Source organism: Alosa pseudoharengus, unplaced genomic scaffold (assembly GCF_046254945.1).
Source record: "Alosa pseudoharengus isolate Yale_2024_CS ecotype anadromous, Long Island Sound unplaced genomic scaffold, YU_APseudo_1.1 YU_APseudo_1.1_scf_33, whole genome shotgun sequence".
Taxonomy (NCBI): Eukaryota; Metazoa; Chordata; class Actinopteri; order Clupeiformes; family Clupeidae; genus Alosa; species Alosa pseudoharengus.
Genome location: NW_027468734.1, coordinates 651,162 through 677,648, shown reverse-complemented (window position 1 = coordinate 677,648; position 26,487 = coordinate 651,162). Strand labels below are relative to the sequence as shown.

General features: G+C 43.7%; 1 long non-coding RNA gene across 1 annotated transcript; it reads right to left on the bottom strand.

Moving 5' to 3' along the window:
• Positions 1–323: 323 nt before the first annotated feature.
• On the bottom strand, positions 324–3,306 carry LOC143101357 (uncharacterized). The gene is made up of 5 exons (XR_012982287.1): positions 2,628–3,306; positions 1,312–1,377; positions 827–910; positions 622–692; positions 324–495 (listed from the first exon to the last, which is right to left on the bottom strand). It is a non-coding gene; the product is annotated as an uncharacterized LOC143101357 (long non-coding RNA).
• Between the last annotated feature and the right edge of the window lie 23,181 nt (positions 3,307–26,487).

The window sequence follows — 26,487 nt, the reverse complement described above, 5'->3', positions numbered from 1 at the left end:
TGTCCAGCTGCACGGGCGGTTTAGACACAATTCAGATACAGTTCAGAACGATGTATATGAAATATATTTTGGGGGAAACGTGTTGCTTCTGGTGATTTGACATTAGTAGTTGTGTTGTCATGCTGAAAGTGCAATATTTTTCAGAGACAGTATAGTTTTCTTTCCGGTACGGCGTACCCTCTCCAAATATTTTAGTGGTACTCCGTACCGGCCAGTACCGGCTTACTTTCACCCCTGTCTAATAGGCTACAACTTCAATGAAATACTGCGCTATGCACAGCTAAAATATCAGAAAAAATGAATAACTGGTGAATGACAAGAAGTTCAATAAAAAGATTGTTTAATGCTTATTTCTCCTATTACTCCATTTGTGTGGATGGAGGCGGAACACATCTCCTCGTTGCCCGATCCACCGCCGATTGAAACACCTGATTGCGTGTTTGGTGACCTCAGTGTCCGTGGCAGACCGTGTCACCATGTTTTTCCTCACAGCACCTGTAATCAAACAGACAGATATGTTTATGTTTATGGTATGTAGCATCCAAAGCCAAGTATGCTTACACAATACAATATATGAGATAGGTATTAAGGAGATTAAATTTAAAAAGAAACATGACTTACAAAGCTCCTCTGTTCGCTGCACGTTGAGGGCTGGTGTGGGGGTGGAGGGAGTTGAGGAGGGACTGCCGTTCCTGGCCCATAGTGAGGTGGGCGGTGTGCGAGAGGGGGAAAAAAAATTGTATTAAATGGTAGTTATCTGTTAACCATGACTGATAATACACATGGGGCCTTTCTATTCACTAATATTTCAGAGATCAGTCCCTACCTTGAGTAACTCTCCGTATGTTAAATGCAGGTGCAGGGAGTTGAGGTGGTGAAGAGTGTTGCGGTCCTGCCCCATGGTGAGGTGCTAAGGGAGATAAATGGTTGTGATCTGTTAACCATGGTAGGCTGAGAGCTACAGGGCCAAACAATGGCAAACAAAAACAAATCTCTGGACATGAATTTGTATGTTTCAATATGTTGGTATGCACTATCTATATCAACTCCATGAATGGATTGACATTGAAATCAATGTGTTTCAATACAATCTGATAATAATGAATGAACTTTTCAGGCAATGTTGCATGAATGCAGATGTTTTAACTGACAAAATATTTGGCTGAGATTTTGAAAGTAATGGATAAAGTATGCAGAAAATCTGAGATGGTAATGCAGATGCAATCTGTTGATCTGAAATGGAGTGACTACTGCTGTGTTAATATAGATGGGGCCACTGTATTCAATATTATTTCAGAGATCAGTCTTTACCTTAACAGTTTTCTCCAGGTTGAGGGGTAGTGACTCGGCTGCCTGGCACTCGGCGAGATGGTGGAGCTGGAGGAATAGATACAAAGAGAGGGGAATGTCTTTAGCACTAAGAATGTTAACCATATCTCCAGGGGCGCCTTAATACCACCCGAGGCCCCTGGGCTATATTTTTTTTAAGGCCCCCCCCCAACCGCAAATATCAATTATGATTAAATGATACCCGCCCGCGATCTGCCCCGCCTATTTACATAGCGTGCTCTTTTGGTTAATAACATGCAGTGTAGCTATCATTATTGAGCCTATGCAAAATCTTTACATAAACAGGAACAGAAAGTCCTCGAATCACGTCAGCCAACCCATGACATCGCTTATCAAAAAGGCTAGCCTACTGCACGAAAACAAGCGTTGAACTTTTACAACGCTGGCTGCAGGCTAAGTTAAAAGATGGGTACACATATGGACGTTTAAAAGCTTTTCAAAAGTGCATGTGTTTGTCGTGTCGGGGGGTTCCCCAGGAGTTTTTTTGAAATTCTGTCTACTTAACACACCAGTTTAACGCAGTTTGGGAGGGACAGAAATACTTTTAGCCTACAGAACAAGCTGGCTCATGTGACGTGAACATGCATTATCACTACAGTACATGACATATCTCACGTTAACAATGGAGAAAACATAACATAGGCTATTATGTGCGAATGGGTTAGCACAAACTTAGCTGTTGGTGAACGGAGATGCAGATCACTAATTCATTTCTTTGCGCCACAGCCCATGTTCTGTGTTCACTCAATGAGACACGTGAAATACATGTTTTTAAAGCCGTTTCATTTCCAGGCTATTTGCTACGATATTTAGTACCTTCTGTTTTCATGGACAGTTACAGGAATCCACGTCACTCGTTTATCGTTGCTTCAATATACCCACGTTATCTCCAGAGTTTGTATGATAAGTTTGTCAGTCAGTTTCAGCCTCTCCTCTAGCTCCTCTACACCCGTTGGGATTTATTACGTTTTGTTACATGTTGTTACACTTTAGAATTGGAGAAGACAAAGGGGGCCTCTGCATGGATGTAGCCTAATTGTAGAGCAGTAGGCTACGATGTGCTCAATTATTTAGGCTAGCTCCAGAGTAGGCTAATGACGCCGCGAATACAGACACGCCGTTTATTATTGATTATCATTATTATTATTAGGAGGCCCCTCATTGGTCGAGGCCCCTGGGCTGCAGCCCAGGTAAGCCCCTGCATTAAGGCGCCAGTGCATATCTCTAATATTAATATTATGATTTAGTTATTTCAATGTTAAGAGATTATTACTTACTTTGCCAGTGCAATTGGCTTGGGCTTGAAGCTTCAACTGATAAACCAGGCGAGTTGGAAGGTACCTCAGAGATGCAAAGTCCAGTGTTGCCAACTTAGCGACTTTGTCGCCATATTTAGCGAGATTTCAGACAAATCTAGCTACTTTTTCTGGCGTTCTTGGAGACTTTTGGAGACTCTGATGTGATGGCATGTAACATCCCTTTTTACTCTTCTGTGTGAGCAGTGAGTTCGTGCTGTGTGAAAGTCTCATGCCTGTTTCATTTGTGAATTACATCGAGTTCGCCCGAAGCGTTGCCCCATGATTATAAAAGTAATGACTGGCCTGTAGTATCAGCCCATGTTATTACACGGAAGTAGATATTCTAGCCTATAGATCTAACAGCTCAGACAATGTTATTGGAAGGTGCCGCAACTATGGCCGCAACTTCGGGTGAGATTACAACCAGAATCAACGAGACGAGAGCAATGACATGATGACAGGGAAACAAGGACACGCTGCCAGCAGCATCGTTCAACAAACACACTGAACAAAAGAAAGTAGCCTAGGCTACAACTTCATTCACAAGCAGTTCAAAATCGAACATACAGGTTAGGAAAATATAGCATTCGTTTAGGCTATGTAGCCTCAATGTTGTCAATGCAGGACAGACTGTCGGCTGAGGGGGAAAAAATCTGTTGGTCTGTCCTAGTGACATTAAGCCTAAATATATCCAAAATAAAGCCAGTAAGGTTAAATTGTGTGTAGCCTATGGTGAAGTTATAATCAGACTTCAAGCAGTGCAAAGCAGAAGGAGCAGTTGGGAATAGGTTGGACTGCTTTTCAGCCACTTGATGCTCGATCTGGTGTAGGCTATGACGAGATAGTGTACAGAAGTGTAAAGTGTCTCAATTAATATACAAGTATAGTAAATGAAATATATTTAAAGTTGACTATTTGAGTAGGACAAAAGCAAACAGGTGTAAAAGAGAGTTAAAGGGCCATCACCGTTTTTTTGGGGGGGTACACGACGTGGTGACGTAGTTGATATGCAAATTAGTATGTGACGTCATCTAGCGACATTTAGCGACTTTTGGAGCTGGCTTTAGCTACTTTCTATTTTAAATAGTTGGCAACACTGGCAAAGTCACCATTTTCTGGCTCTTCACTGTCATCAGAGTCCCCGAAACGATGGCTGTTACATAACGATATCATTATGGTTATTGCAATCCCAAAATTTCCAAATATGCATATAGTACAACTATCTCTGGTCTATTTTGGAATGCTACGGGAATGTGTTCACATTACATTTTAACAACCCAGAAAGTATCTTACTTGATCAAGCAAACCCAACAGAGGCAATCGTAACGTTAGATGCTAGAATCCAGCCGATAAAAGTTGACGCTGCAGAACAAACAAAATAGAAGATGGGGACCAAGTTCCATACAGTTAAGTTACGTTAGCATAATAAATCACAAACAGATGCCAATAGTTGTCTGAACCGACTTAAACAGTGATTAAAATGCCGAGGCTTTCATTACAAAGATGGCAGATAGACACTAAAGTTACGTATGAGACCAAACTTGGCAAAATGCAAACGTTAATGCACAGCTAGCTAGAGGCTAGGGCTAAACCATTATCAGTGAGTCAACATGCTAAAGTTGTAGGTAGCTATCATAGCAGACGAGTGCTTCACTGACTTCATTGACTGAAATACCAGTGCCAGTATCACCTTAATCAAGGTTTGCATCGCAAACGTGATTTCAATATATGTATAGCACTAATAGACATTAGCAATAACTTATGCAATTGCGCCTAGCAGCATGCTAGCTAGCAGCTATATGCCGCTAGCATAGTAGCACTATATGGACAACAGCGACACATTAAAACAGACAAGACCAGACAATGTGTGTTTTTTAAATCACACTACCATAACATATTCTGCCGAAATTGCTATCCCATTTTAAATCAGATAGGCTACAGACTCATATGAGCATCACAGCTAACAATAACGTTAACGTTAACTTAGCCTGTTGCACAAAATGACAAACGTCTCTGGTTGCACTAACGTTAACGTTAGTCCTAATATCAAACAACGTCATTACAATCAATAAACATGATGGTTATAAAACCACAAAGGCCAATGTTTAGCTATTGTGAATGTCGCAATATATTAATAACTAGAATTGCGGTTCCGAGGAACTGCAAGAGTGGGTTTGATCAGTGGCACGGAACTCGGCCTCATCCAAGGATTCCAACGGTACCTCATTTATGAAAATCGGGCACACGGATCAAAAGTTGTCTGCATTAACGCAACATCCAATAAGCTAAAACGCATAAATAACATGGTTGCTATGCTGGTTGCTATGGTGGTCGCTAGGTTGACATTACAGGGGTGGTTTCTAGGTTGTTGCTAGGGTAATTAGTTAGTTGCTAGTAAGCCATCTTAAGCTGACTGCATAAAGTGATTATTTTAAGAGATACATTTTCAAACCAGAACTGTGTATAGGTCATGGTTAAAAACGTATCAGAATCTCAGAAATAATCACGTAATGCAGCCAGTTTAAGATTTTTTAAGAAGTCAGATTTTTTAAAGGCAATCAAATTTCTGCTGACTCTCTTCTGGCTGCGGTTAAAGGCCAGCGCCTCCTGAGAGGCCTGAAGGGTCAGTTCTGAGGTTGTTGGCTGCTGGAACCGAAAAAAGGACTGCATTTTCTTAAAAGACAATGTGACTGAAGTGCGGGCAAAGTTTGCACAGAAATGTACGATTTTTCCCACCCTCATCGACCTAGTCATAAAACTTGTTTAAATGATCACACGACGCCTCCTTGCTGCTTTGTTGTCTACATCAGCATTTCTCAAACTTCTTTGACCTGAGGCCCAGTCAAGGCATACTTTGGGGTCATAGGGCCCACCTACATGAACCCACCCCCTCCTCCCAACCCCTATCAAATTGTAATGATATCACAATTATTATTTTTATACTATATTGCCTACATGCACTTCAAAACAGTCAATGTTTAAAGTGCTAAGATTGTTTACAAAAGTTTGTGAAAGCATGCACATCAGAGTACTGCTTTACTAATGTAAAATATAATTAGGCCTACACTAGTTTCATTGTTTTTGCATTGTTGCATGATTGATATGCTATTTAATTACATTTCATTTGAATGCCTGAATGTAAGAATTCAGGAAACACAATACCAGCTTTTAACATTTCTGTTGTTAGTTTATGTAAATCACATAACACATGAACTGTTTACATACTACTGATAGCCCATTACTGTACACAATAATACTGTGCCCATTCATTAACATATATTAAACATCAGGCGTCTTGTTTACACATTTAAACCATATTTGCACTTCGAATTTCGCTTCCAAACTGTAATAACTACATCTACAAAGTCTAAAGAAGATAACCATGTAGTCTGTTCATAGATAAGATCAATTTTGACAGAACTACAGACTTCGTGAAAGTAGCCTAGTAGTCCTACATAAAAGGCTCCATATTCACTTCATTGCAAAATCGCGGTTGGTCTGTTTACACACTAAAACCATATTTACACTTCGAAATTCGCTTCCAAATTGTAGTAACTACATCTACGAAGTCTAAGGAAGATAATCATGTAGTCTGTTCATAGATAAGATACATTTTGACAGAACTACAGACTTCGTGAAAGTAGCCTAGAAGCCCTACATAAAAGGCTCCATTAACTTCATTGCAAAATCGCGGTTGGTCTGTTTACACACTAAAACCATATTTACACTTCGAAATTCGCTTCCAAATTGTAGTAACTACATCTACGAAGTCTAAGGAAGATAACCTTGTAGTCTGTTCAACGATAAGATACATTTTGACAGAACTACAGACCTCGTAAAAGTAGTACCTAAAATTAGTGTGATAAATGGCCATCACGTAGCCTAAAGCATATAGCACTAGCATATGACAACAGCAAATAGCTAACGTTTACGTTAGCCTAACTTACTTATCGTTGACGTTGACCCGACACGTTTATAAGTTAGACCATAGACTGATAAGGACGTCCATCAAAATTCCGTGTGTATCCTGTGTATCTTTCGTGCTGCTATCCTGTTGCCTTTTCCCTGTTGTTCCGGCAACAAGGTTTTTACGCGATATTTGCCACATCCCAGAGAGTTGTTGTTTGGTGGGTCAGGTGACGAGCCGTCGAATCACAGCACAGCACCCAGAATGCATTGCAACACACCGTCTAGAAGGGACTCAGCGTTAGGTCAGCTTTAAATAGCATACAGAACCTATAGTAATATAACGTTGTCTGTAAGCTCCACAGATCGTGGCAAGACAATTGAATTGATTGTGGACTTCTTGCTGGGCAACGATGAGTAACTTGATTAGTATTGCTGCGTGTATATGCATGATATCTGTATGAAAGTGTGTTTCTCAATGTAATAATCTATAGAACTGTACACATGACAAAGTTCAAATGGAGCTAGCTGGGTATAGAACTGGGCTGAATGGATTGGTAAAATACAGTATTTATTTATTTTTTTAATGACCTATATGAACATGGTTTGGCTTGGACATGACCTTTACACTTAGTGCTGGCAAGGCATTGAACTGGGCTGAATGGATTTGGAAAATATATATATTTTTTTTTTAATGACCTGTATCAACATGGTTTGGCTTTAAAAAAAAGATGAGACAGCGCTTCGCGCTGTCTCATCTTTTTTTACATTACCTTTACACTTAGTGCTGGCAAGGCATTGAACTGGGCTTCATTCAAGGATTCCAACGGTACCTCATTCATGAAAATCGGACATACGGGTCAAAAGTTACATGCACACACCTTCATATACACAGACAGCCCAGCCCAGCCCATTAGAGCTCTGCCAGGTGGCTTAGAACTCTTCCAGGTGCAAGCTTAAGCAATTAGAGCTGTGATGTCACAATCGAATTAGAATCCTTGAACATTCCGCCATTCATTTCAATGGGGCCGAAAAACGCAGAAAAACGGGAATACCGCGAAAACGACAAGGGCCAGCGACACGAAATTAACAAGCAAGTTACACCGGTTCGGGCCTGAATTTTTGGAGTTCGAACTGCGTCGATAGCTCAAACGGTCTAGGAGCAGTAGTTCGGCCAAAAAGTGGGTGAAAAGGAACTAGAATTGCGGTTCCGAGGAACTGCAAGAGTGGGTTTGATCAGGGGCATTGAACTGGGCTTCATTCAAGGATTCCAACGGTACCTCATTCATGAAAATCGGACATACGGGTCAAAAGTTACATGCACACACCTTCATATACACAGACAGCCCAGCCCAGCCCATTAGAGCTCTGCCAGGTGGCTTAGAACTCTTCCAGGTGCAAGCTTAAGCAATTAGAGCTGTGATGTCACAATCGAATTAGAATCCTTAAACATTCCGCCATTCATTTCAATGGGGCCGAAAAACGCAGAAAAACGGGAATACCGCGAAAACGACAAGGGCCAGCGACACGAAATTAACAAGCAAGTTACACCGGTTCGGGCCTGAATTTTTGGAGTTCGAACCGCGTCGATAGCTCAAACGGTCTAGGAGCAGTAGTTCGGCCAAAAAGTGGGTGAAAAGGAACTAGAATTGCGGTTCCGAGGAACTGCAAGAGTGGGTTTGATCAGGGGCATTGAACTGGGCTTCATTCAAGGATTCCAACGGTACCTCATTCATGAAAATCGGACATACGGGTCAAAAGTTACATGCACACACCTTCATATACACAGACAGCCCAGCCCAGCCCATTAGAGCTCTGCCAGGTGGCTTAGAACTCTTCCAGGTGCAAGCTTAAGCAATTAGAGCTGTGATGTCACAATCGAATTAGAATCCTTGAACATTCCGCCATTCATTTCAATGGGGCCGAAAAACGCAGAAAAACGGGAATACCGCGAAAACGACAAGGGCCAGCGACACGAAATTAACAAGCAAGTTACACCGGTTCGGGCCTGAATTTTTGGAGTTCGAACCGCGTCGATAGCTCAAACGGTCTAGGAGCAGTAGTTCGGCCAAAAAGTGGGTGAAAAGGAACTAGAATTGCGGTTCCGAGGAACTGCAAGAGTGGGTTTGATCAGGGGCATGGAACTCGGCCTCATCCAAGGATTCCAACGGTACCTCATTTATGAAAATCGGACATACGGGTCAAAAGTTACATGCACACACCTTCATTATACACAGACAGCCCAGCCCAGCCCATTAGACATTGCCAGGTGGCTTAGAACTCTTCCAGGTGCAAGCTTAAGCAATTAGAGCTGTGATGTCAGTAGTTATTATCCTGAACTATCTGTCAAAAATAAGCCCCGCCCCCTGAAACGTCATAAATCACGTGATAGCCACGCCTCCTTTTTATGCAAATTAGCCATGTGGTTTTCACCACGTGTTGTTTGTTATTGTTATTGTTTTGTGAGTCATGTGACAGTCATGTGACTGGCGTCATACCCCTGGGAGGCCATATTGGATGTAAAGTCATGTGACAGTCATGTGTCTGGTGTCAAACAATGCCACGCCCCCCTTGGCATCCATATTGGATGTAGTGTCATGTGACAGTCATGTGACTGATGTCAAACCCCTGGGCGGCCATATTGGGCCCCAAACCCCCATGTGTGTTTTGTTGTTATTATTATGTGTTATGTGATAAACTTTGTATGAAATGTATAGGAGTGTTAATAGCTGGAAATAAACTTATAGTATGCTACTAGCATAGCCAATAACCTGTTTAGCATGTTGTTAGTGGTTTTGGTTGAAAAAAGTGTTAGCTAGACGCTATGCATTGTAATGTAGCCTAACCTTTATAACTGAAATCATGGTGGTCTTAGGTGACGAAAATGATAGTCTATGATCCCCCTACTTTGTAGGGGTGGTGTTTTGTCCGGGCATGTCTCTGAGTGTATTGTTTGAGACCCCTTTCATGTGGGGGGTCTGCCTACTACTTACGTACATGATAACATTGTAAAAGAACTGTATGGTTTGTCAGAGTTTCTGGTTGGTTTTATGTTCGAATCTAAAATGTATTTCACTCGCATATTTATTCTTCTATTTTTATTTTGTAGCGCCATCCCATGATCTAGCTGGTCACTGTGTTATCAGCCTCGAAACATCTGGTCTCGCTGACGAAAACAATTTGGGAACGACGTTCGGGGGATCTGAATTAGGTGCTGCGACAAGCAGTAAATCTACATCTGGTACAGAACCAGGCCCCGGAGTGGGTAATCGGGAGAATCGGGAGAATTCCCGGTGGCCCGCTTCACTTTTGGGCCGGTCGAGGGAAAAATATTGGCATTTGTCACGTTAATCTATCTTCTCTTAAAGTTGGCTACACACGTTCGCATTCTATGCCTAACACCGCAGCCTCTGCATGGGTTGTTCTCCCCTCCCAAGAAGAGTTAATTGGTTGGGTCCATATAGCCCGTCTTTCCTAAAAAGTTTTCTCAGATACCAGCCGGGCCGGTCCTACCGTAGTGATAAGCGTCAGGGGGGATGGATGGTAGAAAGATGCCATGAGGGACTGAAAAGGCCAGGTAAAAAAGACGAAAAGTATTGGAGTGAAATGCTGCCAAATGTGCCATGTTTCCAATGTTCATGTTTTTGAAGAGGACAGACATAAGTGGCAACTGGTAAAGAGAGATAGCCATGATTATAACATCGTAATTGGGCTAATAACCTACTGGACGTTGTAGCGTTGTCAACCTATTCGCAAGTAACATAATGAATTAAAATATTAGCATTTTGGTATCATCCAATATGGCTATTCATAGACTTTGCAAATATTATGCAAATATTGATAACAAAACTTAAGCTTGATCTGTGTATGCAGTAACCTATAGGCCTAAAAACAAAAGTAGCCTGAGCAGCAGATCAGCCAGTCCCCCGCAATGATGAGCCCAAAATGAACTATGACTATAGGGACAAGTAGAAAGGATAATAGAGTTAACCATATGAATTAAAGTTATTTTATGGAAGAAAGAACAGTAGGCTATGACAGCAGTAGGCTGCATGATCAACCTATATGGCTTGTTTGCTCAGAAGTGGGTGTAGTAAAGGAGAAAATCACCAAACAACAACATGATAGCTGACCCATGCAGAAAAAAAAACATGTAAACAATACAGTAGTTCAATATGCCTCTTAGTGGAATTGTGGGATACATTTCAAATGCGTTATTTCTTCCTTCCTGTTTTTGTTAACTTATCAACCTATCCTTGTGGAATAGTGGAATATTAGCCTATAATAAAAACTACAGGATAGTAAGGGCTGAAATGATGCCTTTTTAATCCAATTACCACCACCACTAAAAAAGGGGGCCGGTCTTGGGCCTGAAACTTCTGGGCTGAAAAGTGGCCCCACTCTGGCCCTGTACAGAACCCTTACCATCTTACGACCATGTCTATTGGAAGGATACTAAGAAGAGACGTTATAACGATTCTGATCTAGAGATCTAGAGATCCTAGAGATCTAGCCATAACTGCGAGGCCTGCTAAGCATTTTACTGGGGTAACGCGAGTGATATTTCCCAATAGTTCATTCTTTCCCCTTTTGATAAAACAGCTGTTGTTACGGGTATGTTTATAACTGTGACACCCACTTTGGGGTAGAGTGTTGGTCTAAATCATTACCGGTGACCATTTGGAGATCTCTGTAATTTAATGTCTAGTTGTTTTATTCTCCATACATGTATGACTTCTAAGTGTAGCATGGTAGCATAATGTGTTTGCGGTAATTTCATTTGCAGAAAACGACGCGCACGATGACTTGATAGGTCTTGGAAACGCATCTATCAACAGGGGGAATACACATTCAAAGGACTATCAAACTAATGTTAATACTCAATCAAAGGACATTAACCGTGTGGATTTATGGAGTGATACTATACTAAAAAACTGGATGTCAAACAATTTCCTCCAGTTGAATTCTGACAAAACAGAAGTCCTCATCATTGGATCCCAGCACATAGTGAAACAAATGATACCATCCTTAGGTCCCTTTCAATTTTTAGACTGTGTAAAACCTGTTGCAAAGAATCTTGGTGTCTGGTTTGACAATAATTTAAGCTTTGAACGTCACATCACAAAGCTCATACAGTCTTGTTTCTAGTTCCTCAGAAATATTTCCAAGATTAGTTCCATCTTAACTTTTAAAGACACTGAGACCATTATGCATGCATTTATTTCTTCACGCCTGGATTACTGCAATAGTCTTTTTTCTTGTCTGAACCAAAAATCTATAAAGAGACTTCAAACTGTTCAGAATTCAGCTGCCCGGCTTCTTACTAAGACAAAGTACTAAGACATTACTCCTGTTTTAGCCTCACTGCACTGGCTCCCAGTAAGCTTTAGAACTGATTTTAAGATTCTTCTGATTACTTTTAAAGTTCTACATGGCCTGTCTCCCAACTACATATCTGATCTCCTAGTACCTTATACACCTGTGCGTACTTTAAGATCATTTGGTAGTGGTTTCCTAACTATTCCTAAGGTCAATCTCAAAACTAAAGGGGTGAGAGCATTTAGTGTCAGGGCACCTAGGCTCTGGAATGACCTGCCTGATGAAATCAGGTCAGCCAAGTCAGTATGCTCTTTTAAATCCCTCCTTAAAACACATCTTTACAAGCAAGCCTTCCTTAGTTTTGTTTAAGTAATATACTTCATTTTGTGTTAAGTTTATTAAGTTTTATTTCAGTGTTAAATTTTATTTCAGTAAGTTTTATTTCAGTGTCAAGTTTTATTTCAGTAAGTTTTATTTCAGTGTCAAGTTTTATTTCAGTATCCTAAGTTTTATTTCAGTGTCAAGTTTTATTTCAGTAAGTTTTATTTCAGTGTCAAGTTTTATTTCAGCAACTTTTATTTCAGTGTCAAGTTTTATTTCAGTAAGTTTTATTTCAGTGCAAGTTTATTTTCCTTTTTCAAATTTATGTTAAGTTCTAATTGAATTAGTATATATTATCTGATTGTTATATTATTATGTCTTATTTGCATTTTCATATATGTTGATATTGTACAGCACTTTGTAACTTTGTTTTGAAAAGTGCTATATAAATAAAGATTATTATTATTATTATTATACAGAACTCGATTTTGACGACCTATCTGACGCGACTTTACTGGAGGCTGCGGATGCTGTCGACCCGTGTGAACTACATGAAAGGTCAGATTCGTTGAATGTTTCTGAACCTGGGGGGTGGCTGGGGCCCTCTGCAGATTTAGCAGTGTGTGATGTAAACACAGTTCACTATAATTACACAGATGTAGAATCAGCATTGGATAGTGTTGAGCTGAGACTAAATTATGCTAGATCTGTGGCTCGTAGAGCTACGGATGTAATAGGTCACACAGTGGCAGATCTGCTTATTGGTGCTGTGGAAACTCTGCAAAAGATTAGCCGGGATCATATAAAAAAATTAAGGCTGTTATCGATGGCATACTGAAATGAAATGTTACTTTAATGATGATCTGAATGGTGTTTAACCTCGGTGTGATAGATTGTTTATAAGGTTCATGTTTATTTTTTCTTTGTTGTTGTTGTTTTTTACGGCTATAATTGCGGAAGAGTAGTAAACATGTGTAATATAGTTTAAATTTGTTGAGTAATCAGTGAGTAGCCATGCCCCCGCCGTAATAAGCGTAATGACAGTGGGTGCAATGATATTGAACCGCCTGATAAACGTACCAGAGATGATCAGACAGATTGTGTTTTTTTTATTTTTTTATTTAGCACTTGTAAAAAGACAGAATCAGAGAAGAAACAAAGAAAGTAAAGCAGCGCAGGAAGAGGAAGTAAGCCCAGACTGGCTTATATGAGGCCTCCACCTAAAAAAGTAACATAACACCAAGAGCCACAAAAAATATCTAAACAATATAAATTAAAAGAAAAAGAAAGAAAAAGTATGAACAAACAGTGTAAGCACTACAGTAGAAGAAACTACATTGACAGAAGTCTTCAGGAGAACCAGCTATAGACCAGCAATTAAATTATTATTTTTTTTCGATATTTTAGCACCCCTATAACGTATGGAAAATTGAGCTTGACATGTTTTAAGTTGAAGAAGGTGAAAATCATTAGCTTGCCTCGTTACATATGAGTGAACCTGTGAATTAGTTTTAAAATAGCACTTAAAGTGCTCAGGAATCTTTCCATTACAATTATATATTTCATAAATAAAAACACAGGTTTGAAGTACATTAATATCATTCACAGTAAGGATTTTCAATTCTTTAAATAACGGAGTAGATACAGCACACCATTTATAACAGGTTGCAATTCTAACAAAACGCTTTTGAATGACCAGTAATTTCTTAATAGTGGAAGGAAAAGTACTTGCCCACACTAAATTACAATATGAAAGGTATGGATAAATTAAACTATAATAAAGAGTGAGGAGGCAATTTCTAGAGACAAGATGACTAACTAACCCTCCTAATTATCCCAATTGATTTATTTACTTTTTTGCTAACACAGTCTACTTGATCCTTCCATTTTAAGGTTTCATTAACAATAACTCCCAAGAATCTGGTTGATGAAACTTGCGGTATCTCTGTAGACTCAATTTTAATTTTACATATGTCATTAGGGTATAATTTTTTACCTCCAAAAATGATGAAATTAGATTTTTTAAGATTTAAAGATAGTTTATTTAATTTGAACCAAGTGGCATATGCAGATAAGCCAGCATTTGCCTCTTTCATTAAAACACTGAAATTTGAATGTGAAAGAATCAAGGTAGTGTCATCTGCAAACATAATAGGAGAAAGAAGGTTAGAAACATTGGCCAAATCATTAATATAAATAAGAAATAAATAAGGTCCCAGGATAGAACCCTGTGGAACACCACAGGGTAATCCAGCCATGTTGGAATTGCAACCCTTTACACAGACAAACTGTTTTCGATCAGATAAATAGTTACATAGCCACTTATATGTAAGATCATGAAAGCCATATTTATGCAGTTTTTCCAATAAAATAGAATGGTTAACAGTATCAAATGCCTTTGACAAGTCTATAAAAATACTACAAATATATAAATTTTTGGTTTGAGCCAAGGTAACCTTGTCTATCAAGTGAAGAAGTGCCATGTAAGTTGAATGATTTTTTCGAAAACCATATTGGTGTTTATACAGAATTTCATTAGAATCTAAATGGAGGATAATCCTCCTGTAAATCAGTTTTTCCAGTACTTTTGAGAAACAAGGCAGAATTGATATTGGTCTATAGTTATTAAAGCAACATGGATCATCTGTTTTATACAAGGGGAATAACCTTGGCAATCTTTAAGTCCTGAGGCACAATGCCTGTTTTCAGGGACAAGGAGAAAATGTGGACAAGTGGTTGTAGTATTTTTTTGTTTTACCTCCTTGACAAGAAAAGTTGGAATACCATCATGACCCGCTGATGAAGTTGTTAGCTTGTCAATTATCTTATGAAGCAGAGAATCTGAGTGTTTGTAACTGTTTGCGTCCTGTTTCTTGTTTTTTTTTTACTGAGGGCAATCATATGAATCATTGATATCCATTGCAACACCCAGAGGAGTAAAAAATAATTTTACAAAATAGGGGAATGCCCCGATCGGCGGACTTTGACCTACGCACGCACACACGCAGTAGCCGGCAGTCACGAGACTCTAATCATGTATAATGAGCACTGCATTAATCGGCGTTTCCGTAGCACACATGGGAAAGGCAGCGCTGTGCTACATAGCACGTTAAGAATGGCATTGCAGGTTCGAATAAGGCCTGAAGCACCGTCCGGCCATTTCCGCGGTCTCGCGTTGTTTTATGCGACGTACCCTCTGCTCAGCGTCTTCCCGATCGCCCGCGACATCTTATGAAGCAGAGTTTGTAACTGTTTGCGTCCTGTTTCTTGTCTTTTTTTACTGAGGGCAATCATATGAATCATTGATATTCATTGCAACACCCAGAGGAGTAAAACATAATTTTACAAAATAGGGGAATGCCGCGATCAGCGGACTTTGACCTACGCACGCACGCACGCACGCACGCAGTAGCCGGCAGTCACGAGACTCTAATCATGTATAATGAGCACTGCATTAATCAGCGTCTCCGTAGCACACATGGGAAAGGCAGCGCTGTGCTACATAGCACTCTAAGAATGGCATCGCCGGTTCAAATTCGGCCTGAAGCACCGTCCGGCCGTGTCCGCTGTCTCACGTTGTTTTACGCGACGGTGCCCTCTGCTCAGCGTCTTCCCGATCGCCCGCGACATCTTATGAAGCAGAGAACCTGAGTGTTTGTAACTGATTGCGTACTGTTTCTTGTGTTTTTTTACTGAGGGCAATCATATGAATCATTGATATCCATTGCAACACCCAGAGGAGTAAAAAATAATTTTACAAAATAGGGGAATGCCGCGATCAGCGGACTTTGACCTACGCACGCACGCAGTAGCCGGCAGTCACGAGACTCTAATCATGTATAATGAGCACTGCATTAATCAGCGTCTCCGTAGCACACATGGGAAAGGCAGCGCTGTGCTACATAGCACTTTAAGAATGGCGTCGCCGGTTCGAATCCGGCCTAAAGCACCGTCCGAATCGGCCGCTGTCTCACGTTGTTTTACGCGACGGTGCCCTCTGCTCAGCGTCTTCCCGATCGCCTGCGACATCTTATGAAGCAGAGAACCTGAGTGTTTGTAACTGTTTGCGTCCTGTTTCTTGTGTTTTTTTACTGAGGGCAATCATATGAATCATTGATATCCATTGCAACACCCAAAGGAGTAAAAAATAATTTTACAAAATAGGGGAATGCCGCGATCAGCGGACTTTGACCTACGCACGCACGCACGCACGCAGTAGCCGGCAGTCACGAGACTCTAATCATGTATAATGAGCACTGCATTAATCAGCGTCTCCGTAGCACACATGGGAAAGGCAGCGCTGTGCTACATAGCACTTTAAGAATGGCATCGCTGGTTCGAATCCGGCCTGAAGCACCATCCGGCAGTTTCCGCGGACTCACGTTGTTTTACGCGACGGTGCCCTCTGCTCAGCGTCTTCCCGATCGCCCGCGACATCTTATGAAGCAGAGAATCTGAGTGTTTGTAACTGTTTGCGTCCTGTTTCTTGTTTTTTTTTACTGAGGGCAATCATATGAATCATTGATATCCATTGCAACACCCAGAGGAGTAAAAAATAATTTTACATAATAGGGGAATGCCGCGATCAGCGGACTTTGACCTACGCACGCACGCAGTAGCCGGCAGTCACGAGACTCTAATCATGTATAATGAGCACTGCATTAATCAGCGTCTCCGTAGCACACATGGGAAAGGCAGCGCTGTGCTACACAGCACTTTAAGAATGGCGTCGCCGGTTCGAATCCGGCCTGAAGCACCGTCCGAATCGGCCGCTGGCTCACGTTGTTTTACGCGACGGTGCCCTCTGCTCAGCGTCTTCCCGATCGCCCGCGACATCTTATGAAGCAGAGAACCTGAGTGTTTGTAACTGTTTGCGTCCTGTTTCTTGTGTTTTTTTAATGAGGGCAATCATATGAATCATTGATATCCATTGCAACACCCAGAGGAGTAAAAAATAATTTTACAAAATAGGGGAATGCCGCGATCAGCGGACTTTGACCTACGCACGCACGCAGTAGCCGGCAGTCACGAGACTCTAATCATGTATAATGAGCACTGCATTAATCAGCATCTCCGTAGCACACATGGGAAAGGCAGCGCTGTGCTACATAGCACTTTAAGAATGTCATCGCAGATTCGAATCCAGCATGAAGCACCGTCCGGCCGTTTCCGCGGTCTCACGTTGTTTGACGGTGCCCTCTGCTCAGCGTCTTCCCGATCGCCCGCGACATCTTATTAAGCAGAGTTTGTAACTGTTTGCGTCCTGTTTCTTGTGCTTTTTTACTGAGGGCAATCATATGAATCATTGATATCCATTGCAACACCCAGAGGAGTAAAAAATAATTTGACAAAATAGGGGAATGCCGCGATCAGCGGACTTTGACCTATGCACGCACGCAGTAGCCGGCAGTCACGAGACTCTAATCATGTATAATGAGCACTGCATTAATCAGCGTCTCCGTAGCACACATGGGAAAGGCAGCGCTGTGCTACATAGCACTTTAAGAATGGCATCGCTGGTTCGAATCCGGCCTGAAGCACCGTCCGGCAGTTTCCGCGGACTCACGTTGTTTTACGCGACGGTGCCCTCTGCTCAGCGTCTTCCCGATCGCCCGCGACATCTTATGAAGCAGAGAACCTGAGTGTTTGTAACTGTTTGCGTCCTGTTTCTTGTGTTTTTTTAATGAGGGCAATCATATGAATCATTGATATCCATTGCAACACCCAGAGGAGTAAAAAATAATTTTACAAAATAGGGGAATGCCGCGATCAGCGGACTTTGACCTACGCACGCACGCACGCAGTAGCCGGCAGTCACGAGACTCTAATCATGTATAATGAGCACTGCATTAATCAGCGTCTCCGTAGCACATATGGGAAAGGCAGCGCTGTGCTACATAGCACTTTAAGAATGGCGTCGCCGGTTCGAATCCGGCCTGAAGCACCGTCCAAATCGGCCGCTGTCTCACGTTGTTTTACGCGACGGTGCCCTCTGCTCAGCGTCTTCCCGATCGCCCGCGACATCTTATGAAGCAGAGAACCTGAGTGTTTGTAACTGATTGCGTCCTGTTTCTTGTGTTTTTTTACTGAGGGCAATCATATGAATCATTGATATCCATTGCAACACCCAAAGGAGTAAAAAATAATTTTACAAAATAGGGGAATGCCGCGATCAGCGGACTTTGACTTACGCACGCACGCACGCAGTAGCCGGCAGTCACGAGACTCTAATCATGTATAATGAGCACTGCATTAATCAGCGTCTCCGTAGCACACATGGGAAAGGCAGCGCTGTGCTACATAGCACTTTAAGAATGGCATCGCCGGTTCGAATCCGGCCTGAAGCACCGTCCGGCAGTTTCCGCGGACTCACGTTGTTTTACGCAACGGTGCCCTCTGCTCAGCGTCTTCCCGATCGCCCGCGACATCTTATGAAGCAGAGAATCTGAGTGTTTGTAACTGTTTGCGTCCTGTTTCTTGTGCTTTTTTACTGAGGGCAATCATATGAATCATTGATATCCATTGCAACACCCAGAGGAGTAAAAAATAATTTTACAAAATAGGGGAATGCCGCGATCAGCGGACTTTGACCTACGCACGCACGCAGTAGCCGGCAGTCACGAGACTCTAATCATGTATAATGAGCACTGCATTAATCAGCGTCTCCGTAGCACACATGGGAAAGGCAGCGCTGTGCTACACAGCACTTTAAGAATGGCGTCGCCAGTTCGAATCCGGCCTGAAGCACCGTCCGAATTGGCCGCTGGCTCACGTTGTTTTACGCGACGGTGCCCTCTGCTCAGCGTCTTCCCGATCGCCCGCGACATCTTATGAAGCAGAGAACCTGAGTGTTTGTAACTGTTTGCGTCCTGTTTCTTGTGTTTTTTTACTGAGGGCAATCATATGAATCATTGATATCCATTGCAACACCCAGAGGAGTAAAAAATAATTTTACAAAATAGGGGAATGCCGCGATCAGCGGACTTTGACCTACGCACGCACGCAGTAGCCGGCAGTCACGAGACTCTAATCATGTATAATGAGCACTGCATTAATCAGCATCTCCGTAGCACACATGGGAAAGGCAGCGCTGTGCTACATAGCACTTTAAGAATGTCATCGCAGATTCGAATCCAGCATGAAGCACCGTCCGGCCGTTTCCGCGGTCTCACGTTGTTTGACGGTGCCCTCTGCTCAGCGTCTTCCCGATCGCCCGCGACATCTTATGAAGCAGAGTTTGTAACTGTTTGCGTCCTGTTTCTTGTGCTTTTTTACTGAGGGCAATCATATGAATCATTGATATCCATTGCAACACCCAGAGGAGTAAAAAATAATTTGACAAAATAGGGGAATGCCGCGATCAGCGGACTTTGACCTATGCACGCACGCAGTAGCCGGCAGTCACGAGACTCTAATCATGTATAATGAGCACTGCATTAATCAGCGTCTCCGTAGCACACATGGGAAAGGCAGCGCTGTGCTACATAGCACTTTAAGAATGGCATCGCTGGTTCGAATCCGGCCTGAAGCACCGTCCGGCAGTTTCCGCGGACTCACGTTGTTTTACGCGACGGTGCCCTCTGCTCAGCGTCTTCCCGATCGCCCGCGACATCTTATGAAGCAGAGAACCTGAGTGTTTGTAACTGTTTGCGTCCTGTTTCTTGTGTTTTTTTAATGAGGGCAATCATATGAATCATTGATATCCATTGCAACACCCAGAGGAGTAAAAAATAATTTTACAAAATAGGGGAATGCCGCGATCAGCGGACTTTGACCTACGCACGCACGCACGCAGTAGCCGGCAGTCACGAGACTCTAATCATGTATAATGAGCACTGCATTAATCAGCGTCTCCGTAGCACATATGGGAAAGGCAGCGCTGTGCTACATAGCACTTTAAGAATGGCGTCGCCGGTTCGAATCCGGCCTGAAGCACCGTCCGAATTGGCCGCTGGCTCACGTTGTTTTACGCGACGGTGCCCTCTGCTCAGCGTCTTCCCGATCGCCCGCGACATCTTATGAAGCAGAGAACCTGAGTGTTTGTAACTGTTTGCGTCCTGTTTCTTGTGTTTTTTTACTGAGGGCAATCATATGAATCATTGATATCCATTGCAACACCCAGAGGAGTAAAAAATAATTTTACAAAATAGGGGAATGCCGCGATCAGCGGACTTTGACCTACGCACGCACGCAGTAGCCGGCAGTCACGAGACTCTAATCATGTATAATGAGCACTGCATTAATCAGCATCTCCGTAGCACACATGGGAAAGGCAGCGCTGTGCTACATAGCACTTTAAGAATGTCATCGCAGATTCGAATCCAGCATGAAGCACCGTCCGGCCGTTTCCGCGGTCTCACGTTGTTTGACGGTGCCCTCTGCTCAGCGTCTTCCCGATCGCCCGCGACATCTTATGAAGCAGAGTTTGTAACTGTTTGCGTCCTGTTTCTTGTGCTTTTTTACTGAGGGCAATCATATGAATCATTGATATCCATTGCAACACCCAGAGGAGTAAAAAATAATTTGACAAAATAGGGGAATGCCGCGATCAGCGGACTTTGACCTATGCACGCACGCAGTAGCCGGCAGTCACGAGACTCTAATCATGTATAATGAGCACTGCATTAATCAGCGTCTCCGTAGCACACATGGGAAAGGCAGCGCTGTGCTACATAGCACTTTAAGAATGGCATCGCTGGTTCGAATCCGGCCTGAAGCACCGTCCGGCAGTTTCCGCGGACTCACGTTGTTTTACGCGACGGTGCCCTCTGCTCAGCGTCTTCCCGATCGCCCGCGACATCTTATGAAGCAGAGAACCTGAGTGTTTGTAACTGTTTGCGTCCTGTTTCTTGTGTTTTTTTAATGAGGGCAATCATATGAATCATTGATATCCATTGCAACACCCAGAGGAGTAAAAAATAATTTTACAAAATAGGGGAATGCCGCGATCAGCGGACTTTGACCTACGCACGCACGCACGCAGTAGCCGGCAGTCACGAGACTCTAATCATGTATAATGAGCACTGCATTAATCAGCGTCTCCGTAGCACACATGGGAAAGGCAGCGCTGTGCTACACAGCACTTTAAGAATGGCGTCGCCAGTTCGAATCCGGCCTGAAGCACCGTCCGAATTGGCCGCTGGCTCACGTTGTTTTACGCGACGGTGCCCTCTGCTCAGCGTCTTCCCGATCGCCCGCGACATCTTATGAAGCAGAGAACCTGAGTGTTTGTAACTGTTTGCGTCCTGTTTCTTGTGTTTTTTTACTGAGGGCAATCATATGAATCATTGATATCCATTGCAACACCCAGAGGAGTAAAAAATAATTTTACAAAATAGGGGAATGCCGCGATCAGCGGACTTTGACCTACGCACGCACGCAGTAGCCGGCAGTCACGAGACTCTAATCATGTATAATGAGCACTGCATTAATCAGCATCTCCGTAGCACACATGGGAAAGGCAGCGCTGTGCTACATAGCACTTTAAGAATGTCATCGCAGATTCGAATCCAGCATGAAGCACCGTCCGGCCGTTTCCGCGGTCTCACGTTGTTTGACGGTGCCCTCTGCTCAGCGTCTTCCCGATCGCCCGCGACATCTTATGAAGCAGAGTTTGTAACTGTTTGCGTCCTGTTTCTTGTGCTTTTTTACTGAGGGCAATCATATGAATCATTGATATCCATTGCAACACCCAGAGGAGTAAAAAATAATTTGACAAAATAGGGGAATGCCGCGATCAGCGGACTTTGACCTATGCACGCACGCAGTAGCCGGCAGTCACGAGACTCTAATCATGTATAATGAGCACTGCATTAATCAGCGTCTCCGTAGCACACATGGGAAAGGCAGCGCTGTGCTACATAGCACTTTAAGAATGGCATCGCTGGTTCGAATCCGGCCTGAAGCACCGTCCGGCAGTTTCCGCGGACTCACGTTGTTTTACGCGACGGTGCCCTCTGCTCAGCGTCTTCCCGATCGCCCGCGACATCTTATGAAGCAGAGAACCTGAGTGTTTGTAACTGTTTGCGTCCTGTTTCTTGTGTTTTTTTAATGAGGGCAATCATATGAATCATTGATATCCATTGCAACACCCAGAGGAGTAAAAAATAATTTTACAAAATAGGGGAATGCCGCGATCAGCGGACTTTGACCTACGCACGCACGCAGTAGCCGGCAGTCACGAGACTCTAATCATGTATAATGAGCACTGCATTAATCAGCATCTCCGTAGCACACATGGGAAAGGCAGCGCTGTGCTACATAGCACTTTAAGAATGTCATCGCAGATTCGAATCCAGCATGAAGCACCGTCCGAATCGGCCGCTGGCTCACGTTGTTTTACGCGACGGTGCCCTCTGCTCAGCGTCTTCCCGATCGCCCGCGACATCTTATGAAGCAGAGAACCTGAGTGTTTGTAACTGTTTGCGTCCTGTTTCTTGTGTTTTTTTAATGAGGGCAATCATATGAATCATTGATATCCATTGCAACACCCAGAGGAGTAAAAAATAATTTTACAAAATAGGGGAATGCCGCGATCAGCGGACTTTGACCTACGCACGCACGCAGTAGCCGGCAGTCACGAGACTCTAATCATGTATAATGAGCACTGCATTAATCAGCATCTCCGTAGCACACATGGGAAAGGCAGCGCTGTGCTACATAGCACTTTAAGAATGTCATCGCAGATTCGAATCCAGCATGAAGCACCGTCCGGCCGTTTCCGCGGTCTCACGTTGTTTGACGGTGCCCTCTGCTCAGCGTCTTCCCGATCGCCCGCGACATCTTATGAAGCAGAGTTTGTAACTGTTTGCGTCCTGTTTCTTGTGCTTTTTTACTGAGGGCAATCATATGAATCATTGATATCCATTGCAACACCCAGAGGAGTAAAAAATAATTTGACAAAATAGGGGAATGCCGCGATCAGCGGACTTTGACCTATGCACGCACGCAGTAGCCGGCAGTCACGAGACTCTAATCATGTATAATGAGCACTGCATTAATCAGCGTCTCCGTAGCACACATGGGAAAGGCAGCGCTGTGCTACATAGCACTTTAAGAATGGCATCGCTGGTTCGAATCCGGCCTGAAGCACCGTCCGGCAGTTTCCGCGGACTCACGTTGTTTTACGCGACGGTGCCCTCTGCTCAGCGTCTTCCCGATCGCCCGCGACATCTTATGAAGCAGAGAACCTGAGTGTTTGTAACTGTTTGCGTCCTGTTTCTTGTGTTTTTTTAATGAGGGCAATCATATGAATCATTGATATCCATTGCAACACCCAGAGGAGTAAAAAATAATTTTACAAAATAGGGGAATGCCGCGATCAGCGGACTTTGACCTACGCACGCACGCACGCAGTAGCCGGCAGTCACGAGACTCTAATCATGTATAATGAGCACTGCATTAATCAGCGTCTCCGTAGCACATATGGGAAAGGCAGCGCTGTGCTACATAGCACTTTAAGAATGGCGTCGCCGGTTCGAATCCGGCCTGAAGCACCGTCCAAATCGGCCGCTGTCTCACGTTGTTTTACGCGACGGTGCCCTCTGCTCAGCGTCTTCCCGATCGCCCGCGACATCTTATGAAGCAGAGAACCTGAGTGTTTGTAACTGATTGCGTCCTGTTTCTTGTGTTTTTTTACTGAGGGCAATCATATGAATCATTGATATCCATTGCAACACCCAAAGGAGTAAAAAATAATTTTACAAAATAGGGGAATGCCGCGATCAGCGGACTTTGACTTACGCACGCACGCACGCAGTAGCCGGCAGTCACGAGACTCTAATCATGTATAATGAGCACTGCATTAATCAGCGTCTCCGTAGCACACATGGGAAAGGCAGCGCTGTGCTACATAGCACTTTAAGAATGGCATCGCCGGTTCGAATCCGGCCTGAAGCACCGTCCGGCAGTTTCCGCGGACTCACGTTGTTTTACGCAACGGTGCCCTCTGCTCAGCGTCTTCCCGATCGCCCGCGACATCTTATGAAGCAGAGAATCTGAGTGTTTGTAACTGTTTGCGTCCTGTTTCTTGTGCTTTTTTACTGAGGGCAATCATATGAATCATTGATATCCATTGCAACACCCAGAGGAGTAAAAAATAATTTTACAAAATAGGGGAATGCCGCGATCAGCGGACTTTGACCTACGCACGCACGCAGTAGCCGGCAGTCACGAGACTCTAATCATGTATAATGAGCACTGCATTAATCAGCGTCTCCGTAGCACACATGGGAAAGGCAGCGCTGTGCTACACAGCACTTTAAGAATGGCGTCGCCAGTTCGAATCCGGCCTGAAGCACCGTCCGAATTGGCCGCTGGCTCACGTTGTTTTACGCGACGGTGCCCTCTGCTCAGCGTCTTCCCGATCGCCCGCGACATCTTATGAAGCAGAGAACCTGAGTGTTTGTAACTGTTTGCGTCCTGTTTCTTGTGTTTTTTTACTGAGGGCAATCATATGAATCATTGATATCCATTGCAACACCCAGAGGAGTAAAAAATAATTTTACAAAATAGGGGAATGCCGCGATCAGCGGACTTTGACCTACGCACGCACGCAGTAGCCGGCAGTCACGAGACTCTAATCATGTATAATGAGCACTGCATTAATCAGCATCTCCGTAGCACACATGGGAAAGGCAGCGCTGTGCTACATAGCACTTTAAGAATGTCATCGCAGATTCGAATCCAGCATGAAGCACCGTCCGGCCGTTTCCGCGGTCTCACGTTGTTTGACGGTGCCCTCTGCTCAGCGTCTTCCCGATCGCCCGCGACATCTTATGAAGCAGAGTTTGTAACTGTTTGCGTCCTGTTTCTTGTGCTTTTTTACTGAGGGCAATCATATGAATCATTGATATCCATTGCAACACCCAGAGGAGTAAAAAATAATTTGACAAAATAGGGGAATGCCGCGATCAGCGGACTTTGACCTATGCACGCACGCAGTAGCCGGCAGTCACGAGACTCTAATCATGTATAATGAGCACTGCATTAATCAGCGTCTCCGTAGCACACATGGGAAAGGCAGCGCTGTGCTACATAGCACTTTAAGAATGGCATCGCTGGTTCGAATCCGGCCTGAAGCACCGTCCGGCAGTTTCCGCGGACTCACGTTGTTTTACGCGACGGTGCCCTCTGCTCAGCGTCTTCCCGATCGCCCGCGACATCTTATGAAGCAGAGAACCTGAGTGTTTGTAACTGTTTGCGTCCTGTTTCTTGTGTTTTTTTAATGAGGGCAATCATATGAATCATTGATATCCATTGCAACACCCAGAGGAGTAAAAAATAATTTTACAAAATAGGGGAATGCCGCGATCAGCGGACTTTGACCTACGCACGCACGCACGCAGTAGCCGGCAGTCACGAGACTCTAATCATGTATAATGAGCACTGCATTAATCAGCGTCTCCGTAGCACATATGGGAAAGGCAGCGCTGTGCTACATAGCACTTTAAGAATGGCGTCGCCGGTTCGAATCCGGCCTGAAGCACCGTCCGAATTGGCCGCTGGCTCACGTTGTTTTACGCGACGGTGCCCTCTGCTCAGCGTCTTCCCGATCGCCCGCGACATCTTATGAAGCAGAGAACCTGAGTGTTTGTAACTGTTTGCGTCCTGTTTCTTGTGTTTTTTTACTGAGGGCAATCATATGAATCATTGATATCCATTGCAACACCCAGAGGAGTAAAAAATAATTTTACAAAATAGGGGAATGCCGCGATCAGCGGACTTTGACCTACGCACGCACGCAGTAGCCGGCAGTCACGAGACTCTAATCATGTATAATGAGCACTGCATTAATCAGCATCTCCGTAGCACACATGGGAAAGGCAGCGCTGTGCTACATAGCACTTTAAGAATGTCATCGCAGATTCGAATCCAGCATGAAGCACCGTCCGGCCGTTTCCGCGGTCTCACGTTGTTTGACGGTGCCCTCTGCTCAGCGTCTTCCCGATCGCCCGCGACATCTTATGAAGCAGAGTTTGTAACTGTTTGCGTCCTGTTTCTTGTGCTTTTTTACTGAGGGCAATCATATGAATCATTGATATCCATTGCAACACCCAGAGGAGTAAAAAATAATTTGACAAAATAGGGGAATGCCGCGATCAGCGGACTTTGACCTATGCACGCACGCAGTAGCCGGCAGTCACGAGACTCTAATCATGTATAATGAGCACTGCATTAATCAGCGTCTCCGTAGCACACATGGGAAAGGCAGCGCTGTGCTACATAGCACTTTAAGAATGGCATCGCTGGTTCGAATCCGGCCTGAAGCACCGTCCGGCAGTTTCCGCGGACT